This window comes from Sciurus vulgaris, assembly GCF_902686455.1.
Source record: "Sciurus vulgaris genome assembly, chromosome: 14".
Classification (NCBI taxonomy): Eukaryota; Metazoa; Chordata; class Mammalia; order Rodentia; family Sciuridae; genus Sciurus; species Sciurus vulgaris.
In genome coordinates this window covers 23,093,960-23,109,398 of record NC_136475.1, presented here as the reverse complement: position 1 = coordinate 23,109,398, position 15,439 = coordinate 23,093,960, and the positions used below count along the sequence as shown (strand labels likewise).

Genomic DNA, 15,439 nt, shown 5'->3' with positions numbered 1-15,439 from the left:
TGTTTTTTTTTTTTTTTTTCTCTCTGTCAGGCTTAAGAGTAATACTTATGTCTAGATATTGACCATTTCATTTAGAAAAATAAATACCTGTTAGGGAAAACAAAAACAATGAAGGACCCTGGGAATACATTAAGATTTCTGGTTTGAGTATTTGGAACCCCTAGGATGTTGGGAGGTATATTATTCCAAGAAAGTGCTGGGTGAGGTCAATCAAGTTCAAATAGGGTAGAGTATGTGCCGACTTTGCACACATGGTGACTTGGGGGCTCTTCTGCAATCAAAAATAGGGAGGGAGGAAAGCATTCCCAAAGTTCTCATTGGCTGAAAACCCAGCAGCATCTGATGGCATTATGAGCAGCTTGCAATTTAGCCTCAGCAGCAGGAAAATCTGCAGTTGATCAGCTCTGCCATAACTAGTAAATGTCACCATGGTAAATGTGAATTTCAATGGAAGCTTTTGCAGTGCCTAGTGATAATTCTGCCAGTTCGCCTCCTTTCCCTCCTCCATCCATAAAGAGAAAGTGCAACATATGGTATTTGCATGTTATCACAAAATATGAGATACCGGGTGAAATAAATTACGTGTGAAGGGGGTTTAGCCCATAATTTCTAGTAATTTCAAAAACATGAAAATGGCTTTTGAAGTCGGAAAGAGGGCCCTTCTCCTCAGGGGGAACTTCAAAACACATCACATGCTGTATAAACACAAATGCATTTACCTTCCTGGGCCTCCCTTTTTTCTCCTTGGAATCCTGGCTAATTGTCAATGATGTCTGTGTTCTAAGACGTTTCTTTTTGAGACCTGAATTATTTGAAATTGAGCTCCCTAATAGTGAAGTTCTGTTGTGAAAGGAAAGTTCAGGGAAAAGGCAAGTGGGGTGGGGGTTTGTGGAAGGGAAGGAAGTTGCCGGGTATTAATCATGGTCTTTTTATGAAAGGAGATCCGAGGAGAGTCATGCGCTGCTGCTCCTCCCAGGTTTTCATCCACTGTGCTCAGTCCTAAAAAGATGTCTTATTTGTCTCCAGGGATCGCTACGTGTTCTACTTCTCCCCCATCCTCTGTTGCCTGCTGATACCTAGAGATGCCAAGGTTCAAGCTCAAAGACCTAGGATAAAAGTCATGTCAAAACCCTTTGCAAACTCTCACATTTGAATCCTACTTGTCCCTGACCCTTGTTGCGTTTGGAAAATTTGTTTAGGTCGTGTGGAAGGTGTTATGGTTTAGGTATGAAGTGTCCCCTCAAAGTCCATGTGTGACACAAAGCAAGAATTGTTAGAGGTGAAACGAGTAGATGGAGGGTTGTAACCTAACCAGTGAATTAATCCACTGATATGGGTTAACTGGGTAGTAGTAGTAAGCAGTTCGGTTAAAGTTGGACAAAGTAGGTCACTGGGTGTGATTTGGGGTTTATATTTTGTCCCTGGTGAATGAAGCTCTCTACTGCTCTGTTTCCTGATTACCATGCCCTGAGTGGTTTTCCTCCACCCTGTCCTTCCACCATAATGTTCTGCCTTCCTCGGATCCAGAGCCATGGAGTCTGCTGATCATGAATTGAACCTCTGAAACCATGAGCCACAATAAACTTTTCCTCCTTTAAAGTTCTTGTTAGATCTTTCTATCACAGAAAAAAAAAAAAAAAAAAAAAAAATCCAATGAAAATGAGGTGTACACAAAGTCTGGGCAGTTACCTGCAATTTATTTTTAAATTAGCAATGAAGAACTAGAAACCAGCCTTCAGAGGTGTTACTGTAACTGCAGCCACAGAAGTTAGATTTCTGTTCACCAACAACCTTTATCTAATGAAAGTGTGGGTTACTGTGCTTACTACTTAGTTAATAAGTACTTGCTGAGTTTGCTCCACCATAAACTCCATGGGACTGGTGAACTACCTTGAGTACCCAGTCCAGGATCTAGCTTGCAGTGGGTGCCCAGTAACTACTGGTTGAACAAATGAGGAATCTAAATGAAATTAGAACTGTTCTATCCTTTCTGGACAGATGAGGAAGCAGTGAAGATTTAGAATTCCACTTCCATAGTTATGTTAGGATCCAAGAATGTCAACTCCCTGTGTACACAATTAAAATACTCATCAAGTTGTGCAAAAAGACTGGTAGACTACAACTAGTACCTTCTCTGAATTCCTCATTTTTCTTTCTCAGTCAGTGCTCCCGACTGGTCAGAAAGTCTAAGGGGAATATTTGCAATTGAATGCCAAAGTCATCTTTTCTGCAGCAGTGGGATGGTGGGGTTGGGGATCATGATAAAGAATAAAGCTACATAGCAATCACAAGCAACTGGATGGCCCTGGGGAGCTTGGAAAGCACTTTCACAGATCTTTTATCACTTCATCTGTCTAGCAATCTTGTGTGATAAACATCATCATCTTCATTCTGCACATGAGAAAAACCAAGACTCTGAGAGATGTGTGTATTGCCTAAGATCATGAGGCTGAGAAATAAGATTCTGTACTAACACCCAAGTTCTGAAACCAAAAGACTAAGTCCTTGTTGAAGTAGTATTTTTAAGTGAAAACACAGTATATATGATAGTTCTTTTTTAAAATCCATTAGTCAAAATATTTTTGTCTCAATTAAATTCTAATTTCCTTCCCCAAGGTAACTCCTGTCTACAGTTTCATAAGAAAATTTAAGTGTATATAGAAGCGCGCGCACACACACACACACACACACAATAGGGGTATAATACCGTCCTCTTTAAGAATGGCTTTCTGAGGCTCAATGAACCTTTATATAGTCTCACCACATATGGAGCTACATGGCTTTTAATTTTGCAAATATCATATATTTTATCATTTTCCCATTGATAGGTATTTGAGTTGTTTCTAGGAATTTGACACTGTAAAATGAATATCCATGAACGTGACAAGAGTCACTCATTTTCTTAAGTGATTCCTTAAAACTGGTTGTTCCCTAGTGCCAAGAATGATGTCCTGGGCTAAGGTGGCAGAGCCAGTTCTGGGCCTACCACTGACTAGCTCTGTAACTGTGAAGGAATTCCTTGCAACCTCTGACACTCTGCTTTCCCGGATATAAAATCAAAAAGTGTAGGAAGAAATAAAGAGGCAGCAATGTGCTGAGTGGTGGGAAAAGATTCAGTGTAGCATCAGGACAGCTGGGTTCTGATCCTGATGCCAACAGTCACAAAATCAGTGACACAAGATTTGAGATAACCTCTCAAAGTCTGGATGATCCCATCATCCACTCCCTCTTCCAAAATATTTTACAGGGAAAATAAAAAAGACACAGGGAGATTCTGGGGAAGCAGATTTCTCATTTCATTTGAGAGGCTTCCTGAAGCAGGGAGCATGCAGACACAGCAAGTGATTGTGACCATCTCCAAACACAGGGAGATACCAGGCTTGGGATCAAATTAACACCAGAAAAGAAGGGAGAAGACAGGGAAGGTGAGTGGCTTTGGTAATATTACTACATCATGAAAACAATTCAATCCCAAGGCCTGCCTAACTTTGCTTCCCATTTATGTGAGCCAATAAGTCTCTTTACGGGTTTAGGTCTTTAGAGTAAAATTCCAATCAGATTTTTATGTTACATGCAATTGGAGGCATATTAAGAGACAGAATTAGATAGCAATATAGATATTCATGTAGATATACAGTTTATTGACGCTTATTGAAGACAGGCCGGGTACTGTGTTAAGCACTTTATAAACATTACTCCCTTTAATCATAATTGCAATCTAACAAAATAGATACTACCATACACATCTGGCAGATGAGAAAACAGCTTCAGAAATTTTAGTGACTGTTCATACTATGCAGTGAATCAGCAGGGGAGGGGAAATTGCATAGTTGCAAAACTCTTGCTTAAAACAACTTACACCCTTCAGTCATGACTCATATAAATGTGCTTATTCAGTTTAGCACTATCCTAAGCTACACAGGGAAGGGCAAAGTTTGATTCTAGGGCCCTGCCCAGTCAGATTCCTCCTCTCAAGAGACACTGGGGCTCCTGAAGCTCATCCTGAAGGCAAAGGCCATGTTCTGAACCCCTGATCTGCTGTCCTTCTACACTTACTGGATCTTTGGCCCACTCCTGTTCTACTAGACCCTCATTCAAGTAAAATTATAAGTGGGTAAATATGTTTTCTTATTTTATTTTATGGAATGCTTTTCCCAAGAATATATTTGCATTTTACCAGAAACCTCTGAAATCTTCATTCAAAGAAAAGGCTAACAGAGGGCAGCCCAGGTACCTACTGCCCTGGGAAGATGGCAGATGTGATTTTCAAGCAGTTCTCCACAGGTGATTCCACTGACCACTGACAAGATTAAAAGGACATCACCCTCACATTTTATTAACTGAAAAATTAGTAAGTCTATTCAGTCTTATAAAAATCAAGAAGAGAAGAGTGACTCTAAAAAGATAAGAATGATTAGTAAGAAAATTATATTTCCAGCAGTAAGATGTCAAAAGCTAATAACCCTACTCCGAGAACAAGCGTGACAAATTGTAAACACACACAAATACATGCATGTGCATGTCTATGGCACATAAATATAATAACAACATTTTTTCTACTTATCCAGTTAATTCCTAGGCAAAACTCAAATTAGCTATTGTTATCTAACTCTTTGTTTTCATCTTTTTATAACTTAAGTACATTGTTCTCATTACTGTTTTGTTTATACAAATGGAAAGAAGCAAGGAAGGAAAAAAGGAAGAGATGAAAGGAGAAAGCAGGAACAGGAGAGAAGGAAGGGAGAGGAAGAAGTGAAAAATCCTGTTGACATAAAAAGTAAGTTGTTTAAACACACTTTTAGAACAAATATAAAAACTGCAATTACACGTTTATTAATTTTTTTCTACCATAAATTATGCTACAGTGTTTTATTATGTTGATTACTAAGGAGAAATAAAAGGACCTCACCAATAATTAATTAATTGTGCAATTAAAATCACACACCTGAATCTTCCCCAAATGTTTAAATAAATCATTTTTAAGAGAATTAGTATGTAGTTGCTCTTCCAGATGTTCCAAAGGCAAACAAATGTGTTAATTAGCATAATTTAAGACCTGAACTATATTTAAGTCTCTTCCTTATAATTTTGGCTTTTATTTCCAACCCTAAATTCCTTGGGGGGGGGGGGAGGTCAAAACCTGGCTTGGTACCAATAATTAACATTGGAAGAGAATAAATATACATTTTGTGAATTAATAATTAAATTTAAACTATAAACAAGCTATGTATTATTTGCATGAAATGGGAAAATCTATCAAAGTCCAAATTAGAAGAAAAATAACCTGCTGGAATAATCATGAGCATACTTTTTTAAATATCCCCAAACAACTTTTGGCATGTATTATCTCAAGTAGTCCACACACAGGGTCTCTGGGAGAAAGTACCATTTATTATTCTCATTTGCGACTAAGGAAACTGAGTGAGAGATTGCTTACATGTTCAGTTAGTTGCCAAAATAGGCAATCCTGGGATCTAAAATCTCCAAATTCCATGCCTTCTCTCATCACTATACAACTCTTTCTCCCAGGAAGTGAGGATTTCGGTAAGTCAAAAAAGAGCCTAAGAAAGAGATGTCAAGGAAGACATGCAGGGGAAATGTTCTCATAGCACAAGAAAAGAGTCTAAGAAACTACTGGATGAGGCTGCGGAACCCAGTGAATTAAAGGAATGAAAAGCTAGGAAGCTTTAAAATGAAGATCTATTTTCTGATGGAACAATCAATCATTGCCCCACTTCAGCAAAAAGATCGGATCGTCACCATTGGAGAGACAAAATAAGGGTGGCAGAAGGAGATCTGCTCCCCAGGGTTCCGAAGAGCCCCAGAATGCAGAGGAAGAAAGGGCCAGGGACACTTGGCTGACTTAGAGCAATGCAGACAGACAGTCCCTTCCAGTATCATGTCATTAGGAAGAAGACTAACATCAGAAAGGAATTGTACAACCATGTACAACCATTTTCAGGAATGAGAAAACAATCTACAGAAAGGTCCAGTGGCTTCAACTCCATCAATTTACCTTTTTAAATCAAGTACACAGGACAATTCCTCGTGCACCATAAGAAAGAGAACGATCCTCAACAAGGAAAACAAATCAGGGTGTCAGCTAGACATTCTTTCAGGAGACCTATGATACCAAAGTATTGGGACTAGGAATTCACCCTCAAAATCTCCAGATAATTTCTCTTCAAGAAGTCATGAATCTAGGGCTGGGGATATAGCTGAGTTGGTAGAGTGCTTGCCTCACATGCACAAGGCCCTGGGTTCAATCCCCAGCACCACAAAAAAAAAAAAAAAAAAAAAAAAAAAAAAAAAAAAAACAGAAGCCTAAAATACAAGTCCACATTTACATAAGTAAATGACAAAAATTGAGAAAATTGAAAATGAGTAAATTGAGGAAAAATTTGCACACTGAATCTGTGTATTCTGCTGTCCTATTCTTCAAAATGACACAAAAATGAGTGGAAATTTTGACAAGAAGATCTAGAGAGCAAAACAATTACATTTAAAGGAAAGAATATTTCTTTGAAATATTTCTAAATGCTCTCATAGGTATTTCCTCCATCCACATAACTTACCTCTCCACAAAGATAAAATAACCCATGATTACATATATAATTATCATTTTTTAAGTGTGCAAATCAAAAGAGATCTAACCTGAACAAAACCATGAAGGAATTAATAAGCAGATACTACATCTTCTAATTCTTCTGCCTGGATTTATAGCCACAACTACACTCAACCAGGAGAAATTTAAGGTGCAGAATATCCAAAAATGGATATTCCAAGTGTTCCTCCCAGATAGGAGTAGCACTGAACAGGACACCGAGATGTACTTTGCATAGTCCTGGCATTTTATTTTCGTTCTCAATGCATCTGTTAATTTTTCTGTAGCAGAGTAATTGAGAAGTCCAGAACTTAATTAAGGAATTCCCTTAATTAAACTTGTCATTTACTAATATCTGTAAACTTCATTGCCTCATGGAGACCACTGTCAGCAAGAATACTCTGGTGGCCTCCAGTTCACGAAGATGTCCCCTTTGGTTTACAGGCAACAATTTCCAAATGCTCCCATTTTTTGGCAAAGTGATAATGGCACCAACTGTGAGTTCCAGCTTTCACCTTTTTTTTTAAATCAGAAATTGGCAATGCAATTGGAAATGGGGGGAGCAAGTAGATGTTTATAGAAAAGGATATAAATAGGTATCGTGCTTCCTTTTTAAAAAAAAAAATCATCTTAGAAAAATTAGACACTGATAGAGTAAGACTTGGAATTTTTTGAAAACAAGGATAAAGAAAACCGGAAAGCTATAGAGATTTTGTTACTATGTATAGATAGTTATTTCTTTCTCTTTTTTTTTTTTTTTTGGTACCAGATATTGAACCCAGAGGCACTTTACCACTGAGCCTCATTCCCAACCCTTTTTGTATTTTGTTTAGAGACAGGGTCTCACTGAGTTGGTCAGAGCCTCGCTAAGTTGCTGAGCCTGGCTTTGAACTTTCGATCCTCCTGCCACAACCCCCCTGAGCCATTGGGATTACAGGCGTGCGCCACCACGCTGGGCCTAACTATAACATTTCTGCTGAGGAGTCAGGAAAGTGTTTACAGTAAAGACAGGGAAGGAAAGAGCTAAAGCATTTGGCAGGCACTGATAACAATTATATGAAAAAAGCCCTGGAACATCTAAAGAGAATTATAAAGGATTTTGTCAGACTCGAAGGGAAAACAAACTCCATAGTTGAAGTGGTTGAGAATCAGCAAAGCAGCTCCCTCAGAGCAACCTAGACAGGAGCCGAGAGCTGCTCATTGTGATCCCTCTGATGGCTTTCATCCGGCCTCTGAGGACTTGTGGGCAACAGGCCTTACTTGGTCCTGCAGAGAACATGTTGCTGAGAGATCATCTCAAATGTGGAGGGAACGTGAAAAGGAGAGAGGCATTTAGTGGAGCTGGAAGAATTGGATGCAGACCTCAGACAAATCTAAATGACTCAGGCAGAAGAACAGGAGAGAAGGAACTAGACACTTTCCCTTCCTCGAACCAAGAGGGTTCTCGGCCATGTAGCCTGTGCAGCTGTACAAGCCTCCAAGCTCAGAACGACTCAGCATGTACTCTCCATTCTGAAATCCTGAATCGTTTTTGAGCAAGGGACCTCACATTTTCATTTTGCATTTGCCCACAAATCATGTAGCCAGTCCCGCTGTGATGGCAGAGCAACGTGTCAACCGGGCTCCACAATGATATCCAAAGCAGGCAGCTTCTGACTCCTGACCTACCACCAGCACAGCACCAAGAAATACGGAGGAAGTCGAGATTGATAATTTCATTGACAAAGGGAGAAATTCAAAGAGATAGAATTTTTTTCTACTTGGTAATAGTTTGGTCAAGGATTTATTTTCTCTTCTTCCCTAGCATTATCTCTTTTTAAAAAGTCATTTGGGTTGTTTTATTTTGTTTTGTTTTTTGACCTAGTGTGGTTTATGGCACAGGGTTGTAATCACAAGGCCAAGAAGAGGAAAAATGTCTCCATCAACTTATCCTGACTTCTTGTGCATTAATCTCTCTGGGAGGGAAGACTTCTGATAGAGCCCCAAGTTCTGGAGTGATTGCTTTAGAAGGGGCCGAACGGAGTCACTGAACTGTAAAAAAACTGTAAAAAAAACTGGTAGGCTGCAGGTTCAGGGTGAATGTCTCATGGGGAAGGAAGTATCTGAGAAGTCAGCCTAGAGACGACGCTGGAAGATACACCCTGCCTGGGTTGCTTTAGATTCAAATCCTGTTTAATTCAGATTCTCGCCTGGGCAACTTTTCGGCAGCATCTTTACAAAACAGCACACTGCTTCTGTAGCACAGAAGGTCCATATAAATATATTATGTTTCAATAAATAAGTAATATAATTAAGAATAATCTTTTCCATATCCCAAACTCAGCACTAAAATTAAACAAGCCCGCGCATATTACAGAGACAATAACTAAAGGGGAGGGGGACTAAGGAAACAGATGAAAACAATATAAAGACATGCAAAACTGCTATTAGCTTGGGATAGATAAAAGAATTTCAAAATTATAGCTTTTGGTAATGTTTAAGTTGAGACTCTGGTAATCTGGGTGCAATTGTACTTGGGGGCATTTGTTCTTTGTACAAGAAAATGTATTAAGGAAAAAAATAGAATTGCTAAACTCACCACCAGAAAACAAATCTTCTGAGGAGGGCTCCAGCCTTTGAAACAAGGGATAAAGCCTATCACCACAGGCTGCCGAGTTAGGACACTCAGCCAAGGCCGCCTTGGTGGTAGTGTTTTAGAGTTGGAAGGAGACCTAGAAATCATTCATTTTTGCTTTATTTATTTGTTGATTTAGGAACAGGGGATTGAACCAAGAGGCACTCTGCCACTGCCCATTTTTTATTTTGAGACAGGATCTCTGAATTGTGGCATGGGACTTGGATCCTCCTGCCTCAGCCTCCCTAGTCACTGGGATTGCAGGCATACTTCACTGTACCTGGATCACTTTTGCTTCATAAATGCTATTTTCTGGTAGGAGAGGTACTTTCTAGAAGGACAACAAGAAGTGAAAAGGAGTGAAGGAGATGTGTGTGGCCAGCACCATCGCTGCCACCTCTCATATGGCCCACTCATGACACATGGTTCAGAGAGCAAGGGACATGCCAAGGCCACACATCCCAGTTATGTATGGCCTGGGGCTCAGCACAGACCTTCTGATTCAGTCTCATCCCCTAATATGAAGGGGCCAGTGCACCCCACCCCACTCTAGAGGAGCAGAGACAGACCCTCTGCCTGCCCTCACCTGGACACCACAAGACCGCACTGTGCCTACTTGTGCCAAGGCCCAGCTTGTGCCATCTTTGTTCCATGAAACCTTGGGGATCCAGAGTGAAGATTGTCCAGGAACTGATGGAGACAGTTTTTAGGATCTGCCTATGCCTGCTTCCTAGATCCTCGTGATCCTGACCCTCACTTCTATCTCCAAACACCACTCACTACTTTCACACACGCACACACACACACACACACACACACACACACGCACACACACACACACGGGCACAGAAACACTATTTCAACATCTCCAGAGCTTTCCACACTGAGGAAATATTCCATGAAAACGTGATTGTTATCTTGAGGACCTTAAATATTCATATATTTGGACTTGTGAGGAGCTGAAGTGCTATAAACCAGTAGTTTGAGAACTACTGCATCAGAATCCCCGGGAGACTTGTTAAACAGACTGCGGGCCCCACCTCCTGATATTCTGAGTCAGCAACTCTGGGCTGGGGTCTGAGAATTTACATTTATGTCAAGTTCCCAGGGGATTCCAACGCTACTGATCCAAAGGACCACACTTTGATGACCTTTGCTATGAACTCTATTTGAGGCATCTCGGCACCACCGGGCATGGCCTTTGGCAGTGTTACAGGGCTGAACGGTCCTTCCAAAGGGATGGTGCCTGTCACCACAATGCTCCGCTGGAGTTTGCTAGAGTTGTCTTCAACATTAACACCAAGAACAAGGCTTGTTAATACCCTCAGCCTCCAACTTCCTGTGATACCTTCAGTCCAGGCTCTTGTTCTCTGTCCTGCAAGACGATCTGAACAGGGGAAAGGTGTCAGGGCTCCAAAAAGACTCCCCTGTTCCTCGTAGAGCACAAAGTTAGGCAGCCTGCATGACATGATGGCTGTATCGACACTGGCAAGACCCCGGGTGTTGACAGATAATTCAAGGAGAAAAGGGGAGCTCGTGTAACCATCCTCAAAGGAAAGAGGATGGAATTGACTTAAAATTTCTAGATCAGCTATTTATATGGTCTCACATCTCAGGCTCAAGCCATGTCCCTTTGCCAGACAGGAGGTAGTAAAATTTTTCAATGGAAGAGAAAAAAATAAAGGCAAAATCCTCTTTAGAAATGATAAAGCTGGTGTTCATTAGCATTTAAAGAGGCAGTACTTTTTTTATAGTCCAATAACTCTTTTATTCTTTTGGTTGAATTTAATAGACAGATTTCTCCTCCTAATTGTGTTTCCTATGAAAATAAGATAATTGATTTCAGAGAAATGTTATTTACAAATTAGGTTATTTTCTCATTTGTATTTTAATTTTTTGCTTAGTTCTGGTCAGAAATCCTGTGAGCTATGTATTTTAATTTATAATTAAATAACCAAATAATAATAGGACATTACTAATATGCTGGTCATAAAAATGAATACTTTAAAAGAATAGTGTATAGGGACAAAGCATATAAAGAAAATAAGAGAAATACATGTCAAATCAAAGCTGAAATTTGGCCCCTAATTTGCCATTTTTACACTCTCAATTCAATTCTATAATTACCTAGATGTGTTCTAGACATGATGGGAAAAACCAATAAACTAATGGACATGAAGAACTTCATAAACATCCAAACATGAGGAATGCCATTAGAAGTATTTAACAGAAACATAAGCTAGTGTCACCATCTTTAAAAGAGTTTATGCGACCCTCCCAGCAAGCCATCTGAGGCAGCCTTCCCAGGGCAGGAGCCTTCCTTGTCTAGTACCACTGACAAGGTCACCATGCTCCATTTAACCATTTCCAAGGCCAAAAGCAGCCCAAGATAGACACTGTGATAGGAAACATTAAGTAAACCCAGTAGCCTCTCTAAGGGGATCCCATTGGAAATGTGAACACAGCAGGGTCCCGGGGCCACCACCCTAGCTCCTCAGCTACAGATTCAACACTCCCAGCTCTATCAATCAAAATTCTCCAGAAAAACAAAACCAAGAAGAGATATATGGGCATCTCTGCAATATATGTATGTGTATTCAGAGAAAGAGATCAGTTTTAAGGAGTTGGCTCACATGATTTTGGGGGATAAGAAGTTTGAAATTTGTAGGATAGACCAGCAGGCTAGAAATTCATCTAAGAGTTAATACCGAAGTCCTGAGGAGTATTTCTTCTTCAGAAAGTCTCCGTGTCTGCTCCCAAAGCCTTCAATTCATTAGATTGTGGCATGGTGGAGGGGCATCTGCTTTACTCAATGTCTGCTGATGTAAATACTTTCACAGCAACATCCTGATGGGTGTTTTGAATAAACATCTGGGCACCATACCCTAGACAATGTGACACATAAATCCAGCCCTCACATCAGTCCTTCTACCCCTTGATCTCAGTGATATGTCAGCATCCGCCATGGATAGGGACCAGGACTCTATTGTCTGCCTTTGTGTGTCTCTGAGATTTAGAGTCATTCTAAAGCTTTCTCTCTAACTCATTCCTACCCATCAGAGGGGCATGGTGTGCCTCATTATGGAACTGCTGAGCATGAATGGCTTAAGAGCCTGCAGGGAACTTCCTGTAAAGACTTTTTCTCCCTGTGGTGAGCTGACCACCCAGTCCTGGCCTCTTCAGGTGGGCCTACAACTCTGGAAGCTACACTTAGTGCTAGAGCTGGGGACAAGATTAGAACATCTGTTCAATGAGAGCACGAGTTTCCTCTCAGGGGAAAAAATGGCATATGGATTTCTATCTGTCTAACTTCTTTGTGTGTTCATCCATTTTTTTAATAATTTGAGAAGGATGTGATTGTCCTATCTTAATCCTCCTTAGCCTCCCTCCCCAAAATGTTTTCTAAGAATTTTTCCATGAGTATCCTAAAAATGAACAGTCCAGCTGGGCACGATGGTGCATACCTGTAACCCCAGAGCCTCGGGAGGTTGAGACCTCAGGAACTGAGCGAGAACCTGCCTCAAAATTTAAAAAAAGGGCTGAGAATGTAGCTCAATGATTGGGTATCCCTGGATTCAACCTCCAGTACCAGGGGGAAAAGGTATACTCAAAATGGAGTCCATCTTCTCTCATGGTCTGATGGTTCAGGGTGAAGAGAGGAGGGCCCTCCTCCTATCAGTGACCTGCAAAGTCACTAGGCTGTGTTGTCTCTTCCAAGCTGTGTGACCTTGAGCTTGTAATTTAATCTCTCTTTACCCTCAGCTTCCTCATTCACAAAATAGTGCTAATACTCCCTACCTCATGGAGATCCTGTGAGGTTTGAATTGTATGAGGTTATGAATTGAAAGAGAGCATCTAATGAAAATGCCTAAGAGACACTAACTGCTCTATAAATAGCTAATAATAATAATTTGAAATTTTTAGGCAACTTCAATCACAGTCCTGGCTTGTTTTGAACTTACTGACAAGGTCTCCTACAGTGTGTATTTGTTTAATAAACTTTTGGATCCTAAAATTAGAATTTTATACCTCATCAATTTTGAAGCTGAATCATTTGGGTTTGCTACCTCCTGAAAACCCCTTTCCAAATTCCATAGCCTCTTCATCTTACTTCACATCCTTTTTATTTCTTATAAATCATCATACATTTATCGACTGATTTAGAACTGCTATCCCTAAATTCTTTGGGAACAGTTTTCCACTAGCTATAAATCTACCTAAAATCATAATGCTCTCTAGATTTATGGTGTCCCTAATTATCATATTGGAGATCTTATCAGACCCAAACTTTATTCATTTATTTACCTGAAAAGCATTTATTGACCTTGTTATTATATAAAAAGCTCTGGATCAGGTGTAGAAGTTTGCGGAAATGAAAGACCCAGTTTCTTCCCTCAGAAACTTCCAGACCAGTGGGCAGCACGATCACCAAAAGTCAGGTACAACACAGCACAGCTAATGCTGCTATGGGAAGTCATGAGTGCCAGATGGGTACAAAGGGGACCATCTAGCTCATCCTACAGTTCAAGACAGACTCCCCAAAAGACAAGACACCTGAGTTTAATGCATAAGAAGAGAAACATTTAGTCAACCAAAAATCAACAACAACAACAAAGAAATGTTTTCTGTCAGAAGAAATAAAAATCCATCTAAAGGCAAGGCATGAAATAGACAGCAAATGAGGGGAAGTGTCAAGCTTATTAGGGTCAGAGCCTAGAACACCTCTGAGACGGTGGACCCAGGGATCCACCATGAAGGGTAATAAGTGCCACACAAACACGAGTATCTTACTCCATACTCAAGGAAGAAATCAAGGATTTTATATAGAGAAAAACGTCATGAGCCAAATGGCACTTAGAAAGATCATTATGGGCTGGCCCCATAGCTGAAGGCAAGACAATCCCAAAGAAAGTCTGCAGCATGAGACTTTCTTGGGTTTTCAAAATGTTACAGCAAGTAGGCGAGGTCACAATGCCCTCTCGGTTAAACAAATTGAATCATGGACCTTAGAATTGGGTGGGACCTCACACTGACGCTGTACCAGGTCCCTGCTTTGACATGGGCATGGTTATACAGCTTACTATCCACAGGGGTTAAACCCTCCACAGGCTGTAAACCCTCACTATCCACAGGGAACTGGTTGCAGGACATCTGGTTGAGGGTAAAAATCTGTGGATGCTCTAGTCCCTTATGTAAAATAGCATGGTATTTGCATGTAACCTAAACACATCCTCCTGAATATTTTAAATCATCTCCAAATTACTTGCAGCACCTAATACAATATAAATGTAAGTAGTCACTATACTACTTTGGGGAATATTGACAAGAAAAAGAAGTCTATACATGTTTAGTACAGATGAAGTCATCAGAGGCCTAATGACAATTTCTATCGGCAGTTGGTCGAGTCCACAGATATGGAACTCACAGAAGCAGACAACCCACAATACAGCCAAGGCAGCTGAGGCTTGGAAACTGAAGCCACCAGTCCAGTATCCTGCTGTGTCCAGAGACCTGGTCCACTGCACAATTGCACCACAGAGGAGATGGCAGAGTGAAGAACAATGAAATGGACACCTGGTTCCTCACTTCAGATGTCCCAGGAAAGGAAAGTTACATTCCATTTATTTCTTTATTACACCACCATTGGCTCCTTTAGATAAATGCTTGTCTCAATTTAAAAAGGTCTTGGGCAGCCACCACCTCCACATTGCCCCTCCATGAGGTCTTGTCTCCTTTATTCTTCCTTCTGCCGATTTCATGAGCAGAAGCTAAAGAATATAAACTTTAGTCACAGTCCTATCAACAGTGATCTTCACACAGAGTGTTTTTTTGTTTGTTTGTTTATATACCATTTTGAAATAAAAGCAGAGTCCAGTTGTCTTTACTCTTGGACAAAAAAAAAAGAAAGAAATGAAGTTTGTTTTAAGGACAGAAATATGATAAGAGATTGCTCTTATTTTCTTACAGATTTCTAAAGTGGATCAGGTCTTCTCAAGTGTTATGGCTGATTCTAGAATGTTAGGAAACGCAAAGACATTGATTTCCAAAAGAATAAATAAGCCCTTGAACCCTTTTCCAGCCCTAGCAAATTGTAGCATGCCACCTCAGAAGGGGTAAGTCAGAAAAGATCAGACTTGCCAACCAAAGAGCAAGAGAAGCACTCTTAGACAAAAGGAGAGTCGGGAACAAATGTGAAAAATTAAAGTCGTGAAAACCCACAG

The 15,439-nt window shown here is 40.3% G+C and overlaps 1 long non-coding RNA gene across 1 annotated transcript; it reads left to right on the top strand.

The window, feature by feature from the left end:
• Nucleotides 1-3,298: 3,298 nt before the first annotated feature.
• LOC306643787 lies at nt 3,299-15,129 on the top strand. The gene is made up of 2 exons (XR_013759052.1): nt 3,299-3,425; nt 14,615-15,129. It is a non-coding gene; the product is annotated as an uncharacterized lncRNA (long non-coding RNA).
• Nucleotides 15,130-15,439: the final 310 nt, after the last annotated feature.